This window comes from Lepidothrix coronata, unplaced genomic scaffold (assembly GCF_001604755.1).
Source record: "Lepidothrix coronata isolate B3197 unplaced genomic scaffold, Lepidothrix_coronata-1.0 Scaffold102, whole genome shotgun sequence".
Classification (NCBI taxonomy): domain Eukaryota; kingdom Metazoa; phylum Chordata; class Aves; order Passeriformes; family Pipridae; genus Lepidothrix; species Lepidothrix coronata.
Genome location: NW_016690282.1, coordinates 329,005 through 342,862, shown reverse-complemented (window position 1 = coordinate 342,862; position 13,858 = coordinate 329,005).

The following is a 13,858-nucleotide window of genomic DNA, read 5'->3' as shown; positions in this document are numbered from 1 at the left end:
AAAGAAAAGAAAGAGAGAAAAGAAAGAGAGAGAAAAAAAGAGAAAGAAAAGAAAGAGAGAAAAGAAAGAGAGAGAAAAAGAGAGAAAGAAAAGAAAGAGAAAGAAAAGAAAGAGAGAAAAGAAAGAGAGAGAAAAAGAGAGAAAGAAAAGAAAGAAAGAGAGGAAGAAAAGAAAGAGGAAAGGAGACGAAGAAAAGAAAGAGAGGAAAGGAGACAAAGAAAAGAAAGAGAGGAAAAGAGAGGAAGAAAAGAAAGAGAGGAAAAGAGAGAAAGAAAAGAAAGAGAGAGAAGAAAAAGAAAGAAAAGAGAAAAATCACCAGTCCTGGTTTCAGCATCGATCCAGTTGCATCGGTCCGGCTGATGACATGTCCAGAGTCCTGAGGGTGCCTGTGAACCTCTACAAGTGCCGAGGGGCTCTATGTGTGTAGCACACATGTAGCTATTAGTTTCATGGAATGAGCAGGACCTCAGGCCACCTCTTCAAAGTGGCCAAGGCTATCTTGGGTAGGGCACAAGAAAACAGGGACATCATGAGCAGGCATTCACACCTGTGAGGTGTTCAGGCTTCCTTGTGCACCAATCTGCTATGCAGAAATGTGCTTTTGCTTCCCGATCGCTGCTTTAAACAACAGACTGGGTTTTTTTAAGTCTCCTAGGACATTTTTACATCAGAGCAGGGACTTATTTCTACGTATGTAACTACCTTTCTCTCAGGAGTGTGCTTACTTGCTCCTCTCTTGTGACTGTGAGTCACTGGGTGCTGTTCAAATGCAAAGTCTGAGACGGGGTGAACTTGACTGTACAAATGGCAAATATTATACAGTAAGTGTGGTAATTTTAGTAATTTAGTTTGAAAGTGTTCATTTTCACACAACATACTGTGTCCACAGGTTGGGATTGAGTAACTGGTGTGGTGCTTATCCTTGCTGCAGCCATTTAAGAACTCAAAGTCCACTATCAGGGAATCATGACCCTTAGGATAACCATTAAGCAGTTTGTAACATGGTTTTGTTACTGTAATAGCATAGCTGTTGAATATTCAAGTATTTTATACTGTATTGCAAAATTAATAATAAAAGCTTTGATCTTCTTTTTAATCCTTCCTTTCTCGTATTCTTTGTGTTTTAGAGGGAATAGAGAAAAATACTTAAAGTAAAAATTTCTTTGTTTCTCAAAATTAAGATCTTCAGAAAAAGTAGAGACAAAAGATCAGAACACTTATCTGAATTGCAAGGATCTGTTTTTATTTGTTTTCCTCACACTTTAATCTGCTTGTTGCAGTGTAAAACTGGAAAATTGAAGAAACTATGCTGCAATGACCACATTAGGATGAAATAAAAGAAATAAATAAAACCCACAGTCACAACAAAATTTCAGAGTTATTATTATTTAAATTAGCGATAAACTGTTGCACTTCTTAGTCTAGGATATTTATAACTCGTTATTTAATATATGTTTCTTTAAGATCAAGAATATATGCATATATATATATATATTTATTTAAGAACCTTTGTTAATAGTTGCCAAAGGAGTTCTCAAAACAAATTGTCCTGCATTTTGATCTCAAGGTATAATACTCTTGTTATAAACAGAGATACACGATAAGAACCCACATGTTTGGTATTATCAGTACAATTTCTGCCTGATTATTCCCTTCTTTCTTTTTGCTTTTTCCACACCAGCAACTGACCCAAGTGAAATTTAAGCAATATTTACACCAGTTATGTTGCAGCTTTCAGAAAAGCACTCCTTTGTCTGGAAGGATGAGGGATGAAATGTGTCCACAAAAATGACATCAGCATGCAGCAAAGTTCCAGGCAAATCCCATGACACAATAAAAATAAGTATCCCTTGTTTGCTGGAGAGTTTTTCCATTCAAGTCTTCCTCCTTCACGGAGGCCTTTATTCTCCCATGTGGTCGTACTAGCTGGAGTGAAACCAGCGTAAGTCAGGACAACACTCCCCTGGCTCTTCAAGTGCCTTTCATACCAGAACACGCTGCTTGGGGCTTGTACTTTTCACAAAATGCCTCGTGCCAGTCTGGTCAGGGTTTTGTGATGTGGTTTTTTTTTGTTTGTTTGTTTTTTTAGTTTTTGGCAGAGTATTTGGTTTGGGGTTTTTTTGCAATATTTTGGACAAAAATGTTATTTTTTAAAGCAGTTACACCACAGTGACTTATCTTCAGTAGTTATAATGTAATTTGAGTAGGTTTTTTCTTTTGCATTGGCAACCAAAACCTGAACCCTGAATCCGAAGAGCAAGAACATCTCCCTTCCTCCCACCCCATTCCAAGTTCTGAATTACCATTAAGTGAATGTTACTAAGCCATTCATAGGAAATAATTAAGACAAACAATTTAATCAATCAAGTTTTTCAGATCTTACAGCCTGTTTAGCAGTACTTTAAAAGCCATTCTGTGATAAAAGACCTTTTTTGAAGTATATCAAGAACTAGATTACAGAAATCTTTATTGGAGTTGTTACCACTAATTGTACAGTCACACTAATATATAGCAGTGAACTCCATGTGCAGAAAACCAAAGCAAATATTGAACCTTCCTTAGTACAAACTCAGAGACCCAGATCCAGGAGGCTTTAATCAAAATTCCAATTAACTTCAAAGAGTTTTACTTCAGTAAAAATTGCAAGCAGAATCTAGTACAGAAAAAAAAATTACCATTTTAATTGCTGCTAGCCTGATTAAACGATTCAGCTTCCAGTTGATACAAGCACTTACATTAACACAAAAAATTTATTAATGGTCATTTATATTCTACAAATCCTAATCCTGCCAAAGATTTTTTTTATTTTCCCAGAAGACTGCAGCGAAGATCAGCATAGCTCTAAACCACCCAGCACATCCCGGAAGAAATGATGCTTGATGAAGCTTCAAGAAACGACCTTGCAGCAGAAGCCAGCCCTGGCAGCCTGCGAGTAGAGTGCTGCCACGACTCCGTAATGTCACGGAGCTGGCAGCCGTGCAGAGCAGCGCCGTCCGTGCCGGTTGCGATGTATCACTGAGTCGCTGCCTGAACCGGCCTCTCCCGCTGCGCTGCTGCGTGTTTAATTATCAGTAGATGGCACTCACCGTGCTGCTCTGCAAGCGCAGATGCGGTTCATAGGCAGGCTGTGGTTTCGGCCGGCAGCCTCCTGACACGTCACAGAAATAAAGAGCACTTAACGGGCACAGTCAGTGCTGCCCTGGCTCAGGGGAGAAGCCCCCGCACCCCCTGAGATGGTGGAAGCACGGGAAGGCACAGGCAGGATGCATGGAGTATCAGTGCAGTTAAGCCCAAGGGCACCAGAATAACTGCCCTGTCGGTATGCTCACATCAATTAATACTTGTGAGGTTAGTTTCTTAAAACCCACGGAAGGAATGCAGCTGCCCCCTGCTGCCGGTTGGCAGCTCTGCGGTTTACCCGGAGCCCTTGGCACTACCAGCCAGCGAACTACGTGTTTAAAGCTGTGCTTCTGCTGAGTGTTCCTCACCTGGCTCTGATCTACTTCCACCAGAGGGATTTCCTGATACTGGATGGCCAGTGAGCCCCAGCCCAAAGTAGTGCTCTGTCTCCCATTGTTACACAACAAAGACGTGGAAAATAAATGTGTAACTTGCCCAGCCTTGGCCAAAGGACCTGGTCCTAGAGGGTAGAGGAAAGATCATGTAGCCCAAGCATAGGACCCCCTGAGAGCTCTGGTTGACCCAGCATTTCTCTTTCATTGTGGACATGCCTTGGGTTCAGATCTAAGGCACCGTGAGTACCATCTTAGTGGAATGATAAGCACAGAATCCCATACTGAGATCCTCTCAATGACGCATAATAGCACTGGTCCTTTAGTGTCAGCTCAACTTGGTGGGCAGTTGTTTTCCTATGCACCTTGGCTCACAACCAGCTGGGACAGGGAATTACCAGGTAGGTGTTTCTTCCCAGGCTTCCTTGAGGAGCTCAGCTACTTCCCACAGCAGGATCAGTGCAGAAAATAGCAGCTACCATTTTTCTTTTCAAATGGCACTGAAAGAGGGCTTGTTGTTTTCTTACCTGTTAAATGATAGCTGGACAGTTAGTGTACAAACCCAGCAGTGTTGGTGATGAGGGTCCAGTCCCTCCTCTGTCTTCAGGGCCATAAAATCCCATCTTCTGGGAGACTGGCCCAAACACCAGATTATTCTCTTTTTCAAGAGCAAGGGGAGTACACATTCACCCATTGAAGTTGTCTCTCTTGGTGTAAGACAAATTCAGAGTTCACTGGGCTATGGACCAGCTATAACACGGTCCTTTTCCTGGGCAAGAGGAGATCAGTGTCCTGACCACAACCCCTGGCTGTGTGTACATATTATCCAGTGCCTGACTCACGCAAAATACCTAAATGTGTCCTAGTGAAGGTGCTGAAACACTGATCTCTGCTTTCCAAGATAAACACTTAGCTAAAGATCAGTCTTCCTTCTCTCTGGGCCACTTTGACTGTCACAGCAACAGTGAACCATGCTGGTTTGGTACACAAAACACACATTTGAGATAAATTCCTCTACAGGAAGCTGTAGTAGGATTTTCATCACTCTGAAGCCTAGACTAGAAGTGTGGGTGGGCAAGAGAAAATAAGTGGTTTTGTGGTTTGTTTTCTTTAAAAATATTTTTGTGGTTTCAATGAAATTGAGTTGTGTTGTTTCAATTAATTTGAGTTTTGTTGTTTTAGTGAAAGCCTGCCCATCTGTGGACATAGGATATGTCTTTGAAAAGCCTTGGCTCCCACATGCTCTATGGAAACTTCTTCAGCTGTTCATTGCTTAAAACTTCCAAAGACTCCCACTCTCGTATATGATCCTCTCCTGGCACTGCCTGCCTCTAGAACATCCAGCCCTAAAAAGGTTCCTTTCCACAGAGGACTATTCGCATGAGAGACAGCATATGTCCCCTGTTCCTTCTGTTGTGAAGGGGCTGGAGTGGCAGCACTCACTTCCTTCATCCCTGAAGCACTCTGAAAATTTTGAAAGACTTAAAAACCGAGTAGGGGGCCAGAGTCTGTTTCACACTTAGCTGAGAGTTCAGCATCTGTGCAGTCGTGACATGACTGGCATTTGTGATCAGATCTCTTGCTTTGGTGCCAGAAGCAGGCTCCCAGCCTTCATGCCAGGACACGTCTGGGTTATGCCCTTGGGATGCAGAACCTGGGAGGTGCTCTCCACACATATTACAGACCTACCATATTAAACTATGCCCTGCCATGCCATCCCATGTGGGGTAGAGCAGACTAGGCTGGTGGAAAGAGTGTGTTACAGTCCCTCCAGGCTGAAGAGAACACTTAGCTCAGACCCTCTGCTTTCTGGGGAAGGGCTCTGACCACATGGCTGATGTTTACATGCATGGTGTGCTCTGCAACAGCACCTTTACAAGAGGCCTCTGCTCTGGTGGGTGCCTGACCTGAGATGATGATGAAGAAAGTAATGGAGAAGGAGGAATGCACAGCCCTAACTCCTAAGCTCCAAGGAGGGATTGAGCTCTGCCACATTTTCTTCCTGTTGCCTCAAGGCAGCTCCCTGCCCTAGGTGATAGTTTGTCCTTTGGGATGCTTCCACAACTTGTCCACAGAACGCGGTTAGTATTATCTGCTACCTAACAGCTGGGTTGCAGGGATCAAATAAGTAATGTTTGAAGCACTGGGAGAGGGACAAAAGGCATTAGAGTAACAAATTGCCTTAAGAAAGCCTCCACAAGCACCTTTGCCTGGTTTCCCTGCACACAGCAGCATCCATGTGGGCTCTAACCGGCGCTTGCTCATTAGGTGGCACTACAGGTCCAGAATTACACGGGCGAGTTCGGTCTCCAGAGGGCTCCCCTGTGCCTGGGAAGGGCTTTGTAGGCTCGGACACTTCACTGCCCTATTTGCATATATTTTTCCTGGGGAAACATGCTGTCCTGACAAATACTGGAAGAACACAGACTTGGTATTGCAAATGCAAAGCAACAGCAATCGACACTTTTGATAGATCTGCCCGGGACTGAAGTCTCCAGGAACTGTGCAGGAGTTGCTTGGGGTAAATCCCTTACTAAGAACCTGCAGCCCACCTTTTTGCCCTGGTTGCACCACGGCAGTGCAAAGCAACTGCTGCTTTCCCCTGAACTGGGAGACAGCTGAGCCAGTCCTCTCAAAGACCTTGTCTTTTCTCCAGTGGCCTGTGGAGAGATCTCAAAGTCTGCTGGTGATCCAGAGACACAAGCTTTTCAAGGAGAGGGCACCATGCCACTGTGCCTATGCCTTCTGCCTCTGCTGCAGGGCTGGCAGTGGTGACTGGCACTTGCCCTGGGTCCTGGAGCCTCCTGTGCTTTTGAGCAGAAGATACCAAATATATCTCAGGTTGTGCCTCTTCCACTGAAACATCCTGAGGTGAGCTGGGGTTGGGAAAGCGCCTGTGTTCTCTTACAGCCTCCCAGCCACCTTCTTCCTCACCTTGATTTCCTTGGCACATGGAAACCATATCCCTGGTTAAATGTTTACACAAGTTTTCAAAGCCAGGGAGTGTGCAGGCAAGATGTGGGAGTGCTTCCCTTAAATGATTTGGTTTTAGGTGTTTTAACTCCCTCCTCCCATGTTGCCAGTTATTCCCAGCCTGGCATAGTCTTGGCTCTACTAAGGCACACCTGACTTTGCTGACAGCTGACACAGCTATTCCCATCCCAGTGCTCCACTGGAGCTGAGCCTGGGCTTCTCCATCCCAGCTGGCAGCTTAGTCATTCTCCAGCCCTGGGTCAGTAACCTGCAGCCTAGTCAGTGCCCCTCTGTCTGAAGCTGAAAGATAAATGCCCTTGAAATCTGAAGTAACCAAGATAATTTTATTTTGAACAGGAAAATGGACTGCTTTTTCCCCTTATCTAATTGATTAGGAATGTCAAATATTCTTTTCTTTACACTGTGCATGCCTCTTACTTATGTAGGAAGCAGCTGGTCTAGGGATTGAGCCAAACACTTTTTTTAACTAGAAAAAATTGAGCTTTCTTTTGGGACTGGGGGGTGGTGTCACTGTATTTCATCGTGACTTGACAGATAGAATCCATCTCTCTGCTTTTCCCTCTGAGTCCTGACATGTCTCTTGGAAACGCTTGCCATGTCCCTGCTTCAAAGAAAACTGCAGGTGTCTGGGAGAACGGGGGCAAGGAGAGACTGCTGGAACAGTCAGGCCAATGGGATGTTCACAGCTCCGGGAGCTCAGGAGCTCAGTCTGTGCACCCAAATGACAAAAGAAAAAAAAAATCTTGGCTTTTGTCTGGGTGGATTTCTGTCTACTTCCATTTCTGCACATTGCTGAGCAGTTACTATCTAGAGAATGATATTAGCTTTGCATCCCCGTGACTCTCTAATTCCTTTCTGTAATGGGCTTAAAATGGAGTGTATGTTCCCGTTTTTCTTGGTAGGCAGTTACACTTCCCATATGAAATTATACAGCCTTACGCTGTATTTCAGAAAAAATTTTCTTAGGAAGAAGCTGAAATTGCAGCATAGTTAGATTTGTTGCTGAGGGAAGCTGTTGTTTCAGCATTACTGACAGGTACAACACTGTCTACTTGCAAAACCCAACAGAAAGATGGTTCTTGGTACAATTTGGCCAAATGGATAATTGAACCCCCTTAGAAGGTGTAGGACTCTGTAGAGTCATCATAACACCTGGAAGTTCATGTCAAGAAAGTTACCAATGAGTAGAATCATTTTGTAGGATAAACTTGTAAAAAATAAAGAAAAAATAGACAATCAACATTACAGATGTCCCCATAAAGCTGTCACTATGAATGGGCCTCGTCCCAAAGGAGATTGCTGCAGCTCTGCATGACCATGGCCAGTGGTTTCCATAGGATCCTAAAATGGTTTGGGTTGGAAGGGACCTTTAAAGATCATCTAGTCCAATGCCCCCTGCAATGAGCAGGGAAATTTTCAACTAGATCAGGCTACTCAGAGAACTATCCAACCAGACCTTGAATTTTTCCAGGGATAGGGCATTTTCTACCTCTCTAGGCAACCTGTGCCAGTGTTTCACCAACCTCACTGTAAAAAAAGTCTTATATCTAATCTAAATCAATCCTCTTTCAGTGTTGGCAGTGAGTAGTTTGCTGCAAGGGAATGTACAAAAGAAATGGTAATGAAAACATTAAGTAGTAATGTATCTCCAGTAACACCTTTGTTCGCCAAAGGTCAGAGCAGCAATGGGTCATACATTGGTAGATCATTGAACTAGTGGGGTTGGCATCATCTGCAGGAGATGAGTGAAGGGAGCTGGGAGATACCAAACAAATGGAGTAGTGTCTTACATTGCCTTTTAAAAATGTTCACATGACTTCTCATCAATCAGCCATGGCTGATGTCACCACCATTGCTTCCCACTTTCTGTGATACAGATCAGCTTGGCAGGTTTTCATCACACATCCCAGATGTGTACCTAGAGCAAGTGGGGGAGAAAATAGAGCTAGAAATGGACTTTCCCAGTCAAAATATCACATTCCCTCTGACAGGTTGCTATGGGAAGTGATCATTCTGATAGTCACCTTGAAAATACCTCAGTTTGGTGAGTTGGCATGGCACTGATACAGCCTTCAACAGGCTCACAAGTGAGGTGTCCCACGACCAGCCAAGCCCACCACTTATCTACACAGACCTCAAGCTCAAGTCCTGAAGAACACTAAAATGGTTTGAAGAGCACATTCACAGCCTGACCTGAATATTCCCCTTTTTTACTGTATTTGTCTGGTGTTTTCAAGAGCCATTTCAAAGGTGAACTCAAGGTTTTCATTAGGGCTATGGCCAGAATGACACTCTGCACCTCAAATCTGAATATTCAGTAGTAAGTGAGCTGCTGAACCCTACTGCTCAATGGTCTTGTAGGGACAAGGCAGCTGAAAAGGCTTGACTTCAGCTGGTCTTCACCTGGCAGAAAACACTGGGAGTTGTTTCATCAGCTAGAGAAACAACCTTCAGCATCTACTCCCTTACAAGGGGAGGCCAAGCAACAAACATTTTCCTGGATCAAAGTTTCCACCAAGTTTTCATTGGCAGGAGGGAGATCTGCCAGCAGTGCTGCTCTTCATCACCGAGACCTGGTGTCCAGGAGCTGACCTGGACATAGGCAAATATAGGCAACCTGGTTGCTCTCTCCAGGCATGAGGCTACCTATACACAGTGATTCGGGCTCAGTGTTTGGGTTTGTCTTTTCCAGGTTTTTACTTGTGTTATCAGGAGCTGGTGAATTGCCAAAGGCTTGGCACTGATAAAAATAAGTGCCATGCCAGATCCAGGGAAAACCCCATGCTCCGAAGCAAGTTGCTAGCTCCAGCAATTCCTTCCTATGTGTTTCAAGGTCCCCGAGGAACATATTCTTTGACAGCACTGTTGGAGGACAAGGCATACTGTTGCATGTTGAGCAAGATGGATTTTGCTGAGACAGGGGTTCACATGATCAAATTCAAGCACTAACTGTAGCTGTTAAATAAATCAAGAGAGGACCTGTGTTCCTGGACTTGCTGCTGCTTGTCATACACTGGTACATTGTTCTCCTGAGGTGGGATTCACTGTTCTTGGTGTTTGCCAGCTAAAAATTAGGAACCTTAAATTGAGCTGACTGAAAATGAAGCAGTCAAACACTAGCAGCCCTTGTCTCCTTCTCTAGACAAAAGAGAGCGTTGAGCACTACCACAGCATGATTCATCCAAAACTTAAAAAAATTAATCCAGGGCATTGAGTTCTTCCCTGGACATGCCCATTTCGCTCTGTCAACTGTTGAGACAAATGAGACATCTGGCTGAGATTTCAGAGCCAATGTTTGGACATCTGTTGTCAGGTGAATCCCACCGTTGTTCACCACACATGAACAAGTTTGGGAATGCATGGAGGACACAGCAAGCACAGAAGCAATACAAACACTCAGCCTTCTGCAGGGTGTGCCGTGTTCCAGTTCCGCCCTAATTTTCTTCCTAACCTCCCTCTAATCCATCTCCAGCACCAATTTTACATGGTTAACTTTGCTCAGAAATCATCTTTCACTGATCAAGAGGTTACCCTGACTACTGATGTGACTGACCACATACACCCTGTAGCAGGGGACACGCTTATCTTCTGGCTGGGAGAAGAACAGACCAAAACAGTGTCAAGAAGATCTCACTTTCACAAGGCATTATTACCCAGCACACAAATCCATCAGCCCAAGGCAGGAACTGACGTTTGAGCTGAGACAATGCAAGTAGGTGGGACTTTGGATCTGGCTTTTCTGGATTGCCTCAGGAACGTCAGTGCGCAAAGTCAATCCTTGAAACAAATGAGTTTGCTCAACTTCGGGCGTCAGTGGACAAGTACGCCAAATGCCTACTTAGACCTGCCGTCTGCTGCTCCACTGCAGCATCTGTCCCTCTTCCCTTGTGCCAGCACAAGGCTGGCCAGTTGTGTGAGCTAGTGACTGAGCATTGAGCCTTGTCAGGAACAGAGACCTGCCCTGTCTGTGAGCACCCAAGAACCACTAGGTCCATTTTTCCCAGCAGCCTGTGTCCTCATGTAAGAAAGTAGAAATCTGAGGAGACACGTACAACACAGCTAAAGTGATGTCATTTTGTGTACAAAGGCTTCAGTTTGGTTTAAAGAAGGACAACTCCTCTCTTTCTTGCACCTGCTACTTAATCAGAAATCCCAGTAATTCTCAGATAAAGAGATATGGATATGATCAGCCCCTTGGAGACTGTTCATTGACACTGCCAACAAATGAGAGGTGTGGTATCTCAGATGTTAAATTTCTCAGGAGAGAAGTTAGAAAAAACAAAACCAGTTTTACTTGGATTTCTCTGCAACACAGACATTTAAATACAGTCGATTGGGTGCCAGTGACACTCTCATTGGGAAGAGAAATCCTGAAGGAAATAAAACTGAGCACAAGCCAAATGGGAACTGAAGAGCCAAGGTGCACGTAACAGGGGTTCCCCTCATCACAGTCTGGAAGCCTGGCTAGAAATGTCATGAAACCTTTCATCCCCCACGTATTGTATATAATTTTCTTCTTCTGTTACATTTAATCTGGCAATAAATCGACATATACGATGTGGCTGCCGTGATTAGTTTGTGTGGATGTTTTCATAGCTTGAGTATGGCTACACTATGGTGGTGGCTTGGGATAGCTTACCTAGCTTACCTTGAAGAGACATTATCCTGCAAAGCAGCTAAACCTGGATCATGCCGGTGGGTGGGAGAGGTCAGGAGAAGCACTGAAGAGCCCCCTGCTTCCCACACAAAAGCTGGAGGATGGTGGGCAGCCCAACCGCAGGGCCCTCACTTCTCTGCAGCACTGGGAACAGGTGATCAATGGCAGTGGGGAAGAGCAGCAGCCCTGAAGTGCCGATGCTCCCGGGAGCCAATTGCGCTGACTGACCCCCGCACAACGGGAGAGAAAAACAAAAACCAGCCCAGGAGGGCCTTGTTGTGAGAAGGAAGTATTATTTAACATGCATTGTGTTGGGAAAGGAAAACAAGGGTCCTGGCGCTGGGCCAGGTCCATTGGCCTCTTTTTTTTTTTTCTCTTTTCTATTCTTCTGGGCAATTGTTCTAGCGAGGCCAATTTTTTTGGTTGTTTTTTGCTCTGTTTTGTTTTCTTTGGTGTTTTTGGAGTTGACAATGCACGGGGTAATTTCTCAGTGCTTTTCCTGTGTTTTGGCACAAGGACTGCCCAAACACTTGGCTGTCCTTCCTGTGGCAGAGATGCCACTGCCACGGCCACCACCGGCACCAGCTCTGGTGCATGGGTTGCATCACCAGGAGAGTGGGGGCTTCTCGACTGGCCCAGAGCTGGGGGGCAGGAGGGAGAGGCAGGAGTTCGGGCAGCGAGGTGAGTCAGTGTGGAAAGGCAGCACACATTTCTGCAGGGTGACTCACCAACCCTTAGGAAGAAAAAAAATAATGAAAAAAAATTCCAGCCAAATTCTTTCACGGAGGTAAACAAGGTCACACAGCGCGGCGAGATCCTGTTTACCTGAGACAGGACGTCTTTGCAGAGCCTGTGCTGGAAGCAGGGACATGTTGACATGACTCAGAGTGGCCACGGCAGGGAGATGGGGCTGGGGGCACCTCTCAGATCGAGGGCCCTGACTTCATTGCGGCAAAGAGGGGACAAAACCTTACAATGGGGCTGGATACTCTGATCTGTAGAGGCTCTCCCCACTGCCCTGTGGTTCTGCCAGGAGGGAGAGCTGGAGGCAAGGGACCACTGGGCAATGGTAGGGCTGTGGCAGCACTCAGTGCTCACCTCCAGCCTCTCCATGCTGGTGGCCCTGGAAGCTCCAACCCACTGCTGCCCACCTGCCCATACCCCGTCTTGAGCGGGTGCTTTCCCTGTGGCTCCATGAGGAAGTCCCGGTGGCCACATGGTTAATTAGAGCCCATTCCAGACGCTGACTGAGTGTTTTTTCCTGATAACAAGACGTGTGTGAGTGTATGTCGCTCGGGTGAATATCCTGTTCTTGCAACGGGTCGGAGAAGCGGGGGGCAGCGGGCAGCTGCCGGGGGATGGGGGATGGACTGGGACGGGACACAGGGCAGTGCGCCGGAATTTCACATTCCTGGCATTCCTGTCTTGGCCTGTGACTGTGAAACAGCCCAGTAAGGAGGACAGAGCACCCACAGTGGCTACCCCAGCCACTTGCACGCTCATGCTTTGCCTCCATCACTGCCTTCGTGGTGACCACAACTGTGGTGTCAGGGCAAGGGGTCAGCCTGTGCCACCCCTCTGCAGCCACCGGGTCCCCAGATGGAAGCAGCCTGGCCCTCTTTCTGTATCCTCTTTCCCTGATGGTCTTGGCCACTTTTCCAGCACCTGCCCCTCAGTTTGACCTTCCTGGCAGTGTCCTGAGAGTGTCTTTTCTGGCACAGCCCCCATGCTCTAACCCTGCAACAGGGCACACTGGCGTGAACCTGCACTGGGAGGTCAGGGACACCTGCTGTGGGATGAAAGGCTGTATACAGCCTTGTGGAATCCCTGTGTCCTGCCCTTGGCTATCCTGGCCAAATTCTGTGAGAACTTTGTGCTTAGGTCTCGCAGTCTGGGGTTTCACTGGATGAGAAAGCCCCACTCCCTTCCCTACTGGGGTGTGTGCATGGAGAGGACAGGGATATACAGGAGTAGAAGTTACCCTGGTCTGAGCAGTTGAATTCAGCTCACAATAAGCATGTTTCTGCTGTTCCTTCCTCTTCCACAATCCTGGACCCATCAGCCAGACTGAGCTTCTTGTTGGGTCCAGACAAGTGAAGGATGCTTGGCATTTCCCCTGGTCCAAAGCAGCTGTTGGGAACCAGCACGGTAACATAGGACCCCACAGGAAACCCTCCTTCTGTCAGCATTGCTTCAGCTCTTGGGGGTGCAAGAAAACACCCACAGCCCTACTTTTCTCCCAAAGAAAGCACAGAGGGTGCCACTCAGCTGGCTGCTTGGACCTGCTCCCAACTCCTCCATCCTTGCAGAGGTGAGCAAGGATCTGCAACCCAGATATTTCAAGAGATGCAGTGAGAAGAGCTCTTTTCTTTTTTTTTTTTTTTTTTTCACTGTTACACCAAAACAAACAGGGCCAATGCTGACCCTTGGCCAAAGCTATGTCATGATGATTTTGTCTCACAGTCAAATCACAATCTTCAGGTCTTGCACAACCAGGTACTTGGAAAAAATAAAGATTTCTTTCTTCCTCTAAAGCACACCCCTGTTCCACCTTCTCCAGCTTCTAACTTTACCCTTTCACAACCTTCTGTGGCTTGGTAACTTTCTCAATGAAATAGGCACATGTCATAGCCCCACTGACAGCTTAAAAAGAAGGAAAAGGAGACTCCCTGGCTCCCATCACCAGCTGCACACA